The sequence below is a fragment of the Lathyrus oleraceus genome, chromosome 4 (assembly GCF_024323335.1).
Source record: "Lathyrus oleraceus cultivar Zhongwan6 chromosome 4, CAAS_Psat_ZW6_1.0, whole genome shotgun sequence".
Classification (NCBI taxonomy): domain Eukaryota; kingdom Viridiplantae; phylum Streptophyta; class Magnoliopsida; order Fabales; family Fabaceae; genus Lathyrus; species Lathyrus oleraceus.
In genome coordinates, this window is record NC_066582.1 from 353,801,737 (window position 1) to 353,810,186 (window position 8,450).

An 8,450-nucleotide genomic window follows, 5' to 3' on the forward strand; every position below is an offset into this window, starting at 1 on the left:
CTTAGCAGTATTGGCTGACATCATTTCAGCCACAGACCTACCCTTTCTAGTCTTCATCCTCTTAGCCACACTAGGCTTCAAGTGATGAAGCAGGCTATCATCTTGATCATTCGAACTATCAACTTCTAGGTCAATCACCTTCTTTATAGAATCATGCTTCTTAGACTGTGAAGCATTGGCAGTAGGTGATGCCACCGATTTCTTACCAGACAAAGTTTTCCCTAAAGAGCACAAACCTTCAGCAGCCATATCCTTTTCAAACCTAGAGGAATCATCATTCTTCTTATTATGAGTTCCAACCTCAGGAGATGGGTCCCTTCTTGATAGAGGAGTAGAAACTCATTTTACAGAATGTCCTTCATTGACAATCCTAGTGACTAGGTTTCTTATGACACGATCAGTGTGATGCATGTCGTCCTTAGAACTAGGAGTATGAGTAGAGCTGGAGGGGATATTGGAACTGTTACCTTGAGTAGGTCATGCAGTGGCAGATGCATCCATGGGATGGTTGGAGTCAGGAGCTTCGCCTGGAATGATAGATAGGGGAATCACGTCCAAAATATCTTCATCAAGAAAGTCCATAGAAGGCGTTCTATCTTTGTGAGTAGGTTTGGTAGCTTTAGAACCAGATGGTGTTGGATGTTGTGACATCTTGTTGTTTTTATGGAAAGGTTTCAGTTTCCCTAGCAGAGAAATTTGATGAAGTCGCGGGAAGTTGGAAATGTTTGAGTAGAGGTTGCGTGTGAAAAGGCAATAGATGGAATTTCCAATACTAGGTGATGATTTACCATAAATGGGGCACTTTATTTTAAGTGGGCAGACAATATTTTTATTACCTTTTCCACTCCAAATTAATTGCTACAAATTCTCATAAATACAAATCCCTAATTTCCCTCTTAGAGATTCAAATTGATTTGCATCCAAAGCCTTTGTAAATATATCAGCTAACTGCATTTCAGTAGCAACATGCTCTAGGGCTATGATTTTATCTTCCACTAGTTCTCTAATAAAATGATGATGGATATCAATATGTTTTGTTCTGCTATGCTGAATAGGATTCTTAGAAATATTTATAGCACTCAGGTTATCACAGTACAATGTCATGACATCTTGCGTGACATTGTATTCAGTCAGCATCTGTTTCATCCAAACCAGTTGAGAACAACTACTTCAAGCTGCTATATATTCAGCTTCAGCAGTGGACAGAGACACACAATTTTGTTTCTTACTGAACCATGATATTAAGTTGTTCCCCAAGAAGAAGCATCCTCCTGATGTGCTTTTCCTATCATCAGCACTTCCAGCCCAATCATCATCACAATATCCAGTCAGCACAGATCGAAATCCATGAGTGTACAGCATCTCATAGTCATTGGTGCCATTGACATATTTCAGTATACTTTTCACTTGGTTTATGTGACTGACGTTTGGTTCAGCTCGATATCTAGCACAAACACCTACAGCAAAAGCAATGTCAGGTTTGCTTGTTGTGAGATATAACAGACTCCCTATCATGCTTCTGTAGAGACTTTGATCTACACTAACACCATTTTCATATTTAGAGACTTTCAGATGAGTAGGAGCAGGTGTCCTTTTATGACTTGCATTCTCCATGTCAAACTTCTTAACAATGTTTTTGGCATATTTGCTTTAAGATAGAAATATAGAATCTTCCATCTTCTTGACTTGTAGCCCAAGAAAATAGGTCAGCTCTCCAACAAGGCTCATTTCAAATTCACATTGCATTTGTTTAACAAAATGTTCGACCATCTTATCTAACATCCCACCAAACACAATATCATCCACATATATCTGAGCCACCATGAGTTTTCCTCCTTCATTTTTAATAAATAAGGTTTTACCAATGCCTCCCTTCCTGTATCCATTATCAATGAGAAACACTGTGAGTCTATCATACCAAGCCCTAGGAGCTTGTTTCAAACCATAGAGGGCTTTCCTCAACTTATACACATGCTTTGGAAGATTTGGATCTGTAAACCCTTTAGGTTGTTCAACATACACTTCCTCATTTAAGTAACCATTCAAGAAGGCACTTTTTACATCCATTTGGAACAGTTTAAACTTCAGAATACATGCCACTCCAAGCAATAGTCTAATGGACTTAAGGCGAGCTACAGGAGCAAATGTCTCATCAAATTCAACTCCTTCAACTTGAGTGTATCCTTGTGCTACTAATCTTGCTTTATTTTTAGTAACCACCCCTTGTTCATCAAATTTATTCTTGTAAACCCATTTTGTTCCAATAACATTTATTCCTTTAGGTCTTGGAACCAGTTCCCATACTTCATTTCTCTTGAATTGGCCTAACTCTTCCTGCATGGCATTGATCCAGAATTCATCAGTTAAGGCTTCCTTGACATTCCTAGGCTCAATCTTGAACACAAAACAGCCATGTGAGATCACTTCCCTTGATATAGTTGTGACCCCTGTATTTGGGTCTCTTATAATGAGATCTTTAGGATGATCCTTTTGAATTTTGATAGAGGGTCCCTTATTAATTTTATCAGCTTCAGGTTCAGCTTGAGTAGGTTCACTCTCATTACTTTTGTCTGGGAACTCAGCTGGGGCATCATTTAGAGATGTCTCAACATCGTCTGTGACATCAGTATGTTGATCATCAACCACCACATTGATAGATTCCATCATTACTTTTGTTCTGGAAGTAAAGACCCTAAATGCTCTGCTGTTTGTTGAGTAACCCGGAAATATTCCTTCATCACTCTTGGGATCCATCTTCCTTCTTTGTTCATGGTCAGTCAGGATATAACATTTACTACCAAACACATGGAAGTATTTGACAGTAGGTCTTCTTCCTTTCCATACTTCATATAAAGTAGTTGGAGTTCCTTTCTTCAAGGTTACTCTGTTGTGAACATAGCAGGATGTGTTCATAGCTTCAGCCCAGAAGTGGTAGGGCAATTTCTTAGCATGAATCATAGCTCTGGCAGATTCTTGGAGAGTTCTATTTTTCCTTTCTACCACACCATTTTGCTGAGGGGTAATGGGAGATGAGAACTCATGACTAATTCCTTCAGATGAACATAATCCAGCAAATTTACTGTTCTCAAATTCTTTCCCATGATCACTTCTGATTCTGATAACCTGACTTTCTTTTTCTCTTTGAAGTCTTATGCAAAGATCTTTGAATACCTCAAATACATCAGATTTTTCCCTTATAAAATTGACCCAGATGTATCTGGAGAAGTCATCCAGCACCACATAAGCATACTTTTTCCCACCAAGACTTTCCACCTGCATAGGTCCCATCAAGTCCATGTGGAGAAGTTCCATCACTCTGGAAGTAGTGTCCTGTTTGATCTTCTGATGTGACATCTTTGTCTGTTTTCCAATCTGACACTCCCCACAAACTCTTCCTTCATCAATCTTTAAGTTTGGAATTCCTCTGACAGCTTCAACAGATATAATCCTCTTCATTCCTTTAAGATGCAGATGGCCCAATTTTTGATGCCATAGCTTCACTTTTTCTTCTTTGGCTAGAGTACACATTGATGAATAAACAGTTTCTTGAGAACTCCACATATAGCAGTTGTCTTTAGACCTGACTCCTTTCATGATCACTTCATTTTCTTTATTAGTAATCTGACATTCAGTTTTTGTGAAGTTTACATTTAGACCTTGGTCACACAGTTGACTGACGCTTATTAGGTTTGCAGTCAGTCCTTTAACAAGTAGCACATTGTCAAGGTTAGGGACTCCAGGGAAGTTTAGCTTTCCAATCCCCTTGATTTCACCCTTTTCTCCATCACCAAAGGTTACATAGCTGGTGGCATGAGGATGAAGGTCAATTAGCAGGTTTTTGCTTCCAGTCATGTGTCTGGAGCATCCACTGTCAAAATACCAATCTTCTTTGGCTGAAGCTCTGAAGGAAGTGTGAGCTATCAGGTTAATAGCACCAGTCCTAGGAACCCACTGTTTTCTGTTGACAGGGATGTGGTGTTTGGGTCTAGGTTGATGATGAGAAGGACTAGGATAGCCATACAACTTAAAGCAGAATGGCATCTCCAGTGTGACATCTCCATCTTTGGTGTTTTCCTTTATGTTGTCTTTCCATATGATGTTGTGACACATGATGTGACATCTTTGGTTTGCTACCAGTGTGACTACTCTCAGGTTTGGATTCATTGAACCCAAGGCCAGACTTGTTTCCTGCCATTTTTCCAGTCTGGAGAATTTTGTCTAAGGTGTCAGATCCATTGTTTAGCATTTTGACATACTTTGTCATCTCATCCAGTTTTGAGTTCAAGAACACTGCTTCAATCTTCAACTTAGAGATGGTTTCCAAGTGTTCTGTCTTCTCATCCTCTAGTTGTGTTATCAATTTCTTCTGATTTTCAACTTGTTGACACACTTCTTCACTTCTGTAACACAACTTTTTGTAGGTAGTGGCTAACTCATAAAAGGTTACTTCATCATCACTTGAGTCTTCATCAGAACCCCATCTTCCAGTCAAGGTAGTCACAAGATTGGCAGACTCTCCTTCTGTTTCACTTCCATCAGACCAAGTAGCAGCAAGACTCTTCTTCTGTTTCTTGAGGTAGGTCCCACATTCAGCTCTAATGTGTCCATACCCATCACATTCATGGCACTGAACTCCTTTTCCTTGTTTAGACTTTTCATCAGATCTTGTTCTTCTTCCAGCGTCATTGGACCTACTGATGTCAGATGAGATGTTCTTGACATTAGACTTAGACCTTACATCCATCTTTTTCAGAAGTTTGTTGAATTGTCTCCCCAGTAATGCTACATCATTTGCCAGATCTTCATCAGTATCTTGACCACTTTCTTCCTTTTTCTCTTTAGTGTTAGACATGAAGGTTATGCTTTTGACTTTCTTTTCAGATCCATCACACATTCCAAACTCAAATGTTTGGAGGGATCCAATTAGCTCATCCACTCTCATATTGCAAATGTCTTGAGATTCTTCTATGGCTGTCACTTTCATGGCAAATCTCTTGGGAAGTGACCTGAGTATTTTCCTCACTAGTTTTCCATCTGACATCTTCTTACCCAGGGCTCCTGAGGCATTAGCAATTTCAACGATATTCATATGAAAGTCATGAATATTTTCATCTTCTTTCATCCTCAAATTTTCAAACTTGATAGTAAGCATCTGAAATCTAGACATTTTCACTCTAGAGGTACCTTCATGAGTGGTGATCACACCGAATTACACCGTGTTTTTTACTCAGATTTCACATGTTTATTAGGACTTTATTTATGCTCTATTTTCTCTTGTTTTCAGATATTTAGCACTTTATGACTCTTTTGGAAGAAACGAAGCAAAAAGACCTAAAATTAGGGTTTTTCGGCAAAATTACACACATGGCGGCCGCTATAGGGGAAGCCATTAGCCCTCAACTAGGAGGTAACCGCCACATTCCCATGATCCACCCCATTTACACACATAACGGGCGCCATGAAGGGATGGCGGGCGCCACCTTTGTAAATCACGTTCCCACTAAGTTCCACTAAGGAGAAGTTGGAGGGCACCATGGTCTTTACAAACTGCTGAGAATCTCTATAAATAGCTCATTCTATTTCGTTTTCTAGCATCCACCTTAGTTTTACAACACTAAGCATATATTTATCATTTGTAATAGCGATAATCTATCACATCGGGGGGTTATCACACCTTTGTAAGATTGAGTTGGGTCACTTCGAGTTTCTGTTGTCTTTAGCTTCAGGAGTCGGAGGTTTATTTTTGTACCAGAATCGAAGCCTCCATTTGGAGCAGGTTCTTATTTATCGCTTTATTTATTTATTTCCCGCATCGCTTTTACTTTATTTATTTCCCGCATCGCTTTTACTTTATTTAATTCCCGCACTCGCTTTACTTTATTTATTTCCCACACTCGCTTTACTTTATTTATTTTCGGCACTCGCTTACTTTATTTATTTTCCGCACTCGCTTTACTTTATTTACTTTATGCACTTTACTCGCTCTCTAAGCCTCACATTCTAAAACAAACTCTTCATCATGATTAACACCGTTGTGTTTGTTTGTGTTACCATGTCTGGCTAAATCTTTTAAAGGTTAGAATGTAAGGATTGAGGTTAAAGTAATGTTTCACATATTGAAAACTGTAGAAATACTTAAAAGGTTGTTTTGATTTTTAACTTGAGTTTTCTAAAACAGACTTGGTTAGTTTTAACTATTCGAGGAGTGCGAAAGCACCCTGGCTTAGTAACTAGGAATCTTTATCACTTTAAGGAAAAACTATTTTTGAAACTGTTTTCGGATGCGTTAATAGAATTAAAATCAGGAAACTCCTTGGGTAAACTTTCCAAATCAAAATCACTTTTCAACTAAGTTTACGAGTCTCATTTCTTAAAAATAGGTTTACTACTTTAGCGTTCTGCGCACCTTTTATAAGTGACAATAAAAGGCCTTAATTTAAGGGTAATCTCGGTTCTGAATACGCGAAAGCGACAGTTCCTGTTAAATGGATTCTTTTCAAGAGTAGAAAATATTGCCTCATAAGTAGTTTTATTTAGACAATCCAAACATCACTTAACTGGCGTGAATTACATTCAACCTGTCTTTACCTGCATTTATCATTTACCGTTATTTCGCAAACCCAATATCTCTTTTATACCGCCTTAGATAAACACCGTAACAATAGTAATCGATAGATTGACGATTGGTCTTTGTGGGATTGATATTCTTTTATATTACTTTGACGTGATTCGTGCACTTGCGAATAACAAGCGATCAAGTTTTTGGCGCCGTTGCCGGGGACCAACTTCGTCAAATTTCGTACCCTGTTATTACACCGTATTGACTAAGGCATTATTAGCCAGTAAATGCGAAAAACCCGTAGTACCAGAAATTTAGTAGATCCTTTAGCGGAACCCGAACGTTATACTCATACACGCCTCTTACTCATCCGAATTAAGAAAGCTATGGCCGAGAATCGCGATAGGCGACCTCTTAAGGAATTTGCCCAACCCTCTGATGAGGAACCTAGTTCGAGTATAGTAAACCCCCTTATACCTGCTAACAATTTCGAACTAAAACCGTCTTTGTCGCAATTAGTGCAACAAAACCAATACGCGGGTCTCGCTACTGAGAACCTGAATCAACATTTAAAAGTTTTTATCCAACTAGCCGACACCTTTAAATCTAACGGCGCTTCACCCGATGTAATCCGTTTAAGATTATTTCCTTTCTCCCTCAGGGATAGAGCACGTTCATGGCTAGATTCACATCCAGCTAATTCAATAACTACCTGGGAAAACCTTTGGAGAGTATTCCTTGCTAGATATTTCCCCCCCTAGTAAGACTGGTGTTCTTCGAAACCAAATAACTAGATTTTCTCAAAACCAAGGAGAATCGCTTTTTAAAGCTTGGGAGAGATATAAAGAGCTATTAAGAGTCTGCCCACACCATGGCCTAGAACAATGGCTGATCGTTCATACCTTCTACAATTGACTCCATTATAACACCAAGATGAGCATCGATGCTGCCGCAGGTGGCGTGCTGATGAACAAACCTTATCCAGAAGCTTGTGACCTAATAGAGCATATGGCCCAAAACCATTATTAATGGGGAACTGAACGAGCATCAATAGAGAAAAAGGAGACCCAAGGTGGAATACATGAGGTGAGCTCTCTAGACATGATGCAGGCAAAAATGGACACTTTAGCCCTTAGGATCGAACATATGTCTACCAACACTAACACCATAGCAGTAGTCCATACAGAGTGTGAACTCTGTGGATCTAAAGGACACGAATCAGCGGAGTGTAACCTTTTGAACGAACTAAATACCGACCAAGTGAATTACGCCCAAGGTAACCCATTTTCAAACACTTACAACCCTGGATGGAAGAATCATCCGAGTTTCTCCTATAAAAACCAGAACCTATCCAAAATAATGCACCTCAGAGATCGCAAGGTTATCAAGCCCAAAAACCAAATCAACCTATGCAAGTTGTGTCCCAGAAGTCTAACCTTGAGAAGATCATGGAAAGCTTTATATCGGGCCAGACTCAGCAAAATAAAGAATTCCTAAACCAAAACATTCACGTAAACGAAGTTATAATGCAATTAGGAACCAAGGTTGATCAGATAATCACTCACAACAAGAAGCTTGAAACCCAGATCTCACAGGTAGCACAAAACTAAGCCCCACAAACTACACCTGGAGGCCAATTTCCTGGGCAACCTCAACCAAACCCTCGAGGGCAAGCTAACGCTATCTCGTTACGAAGTGGGATCGCTTACGAAGGGCCTCAGAACCCAGCAATGAGCGAGTCCAAAACTTCTAAAGAAAATATGCCTACCAACCAAGAAGAGGAACTAGAGGAACCTGAGAAACAAACCAACCAAGAAGGTGAAGCCAAGGATAAAACTTACAAACCACCACCCCCGTACAAACCACCAATCCCATATCCACAAAGACTTAA

The 8,450-nt window shown here is 39.4% G+C and overlaps 1 non-coding gene across 1 annotated transcript; it reads right to left on the bottom strand.

Moving 5' to 3' along the window:
- Positions 1-7,330: 7,330 nt before the first annotated feature.
- LOC127077795 (small nucleolar RNA R71) lies at positions 7,331-7,437 on the bottom strand. The gene has a single exon (XR_007787568.1). It is a non-coding gene; the product is annotated as a small nucleolar RNA R71 (small nucleolar RNA).
- Between the last annotated feature and the right edge of the window lie 1,013 nt (positions 7,438-8,450).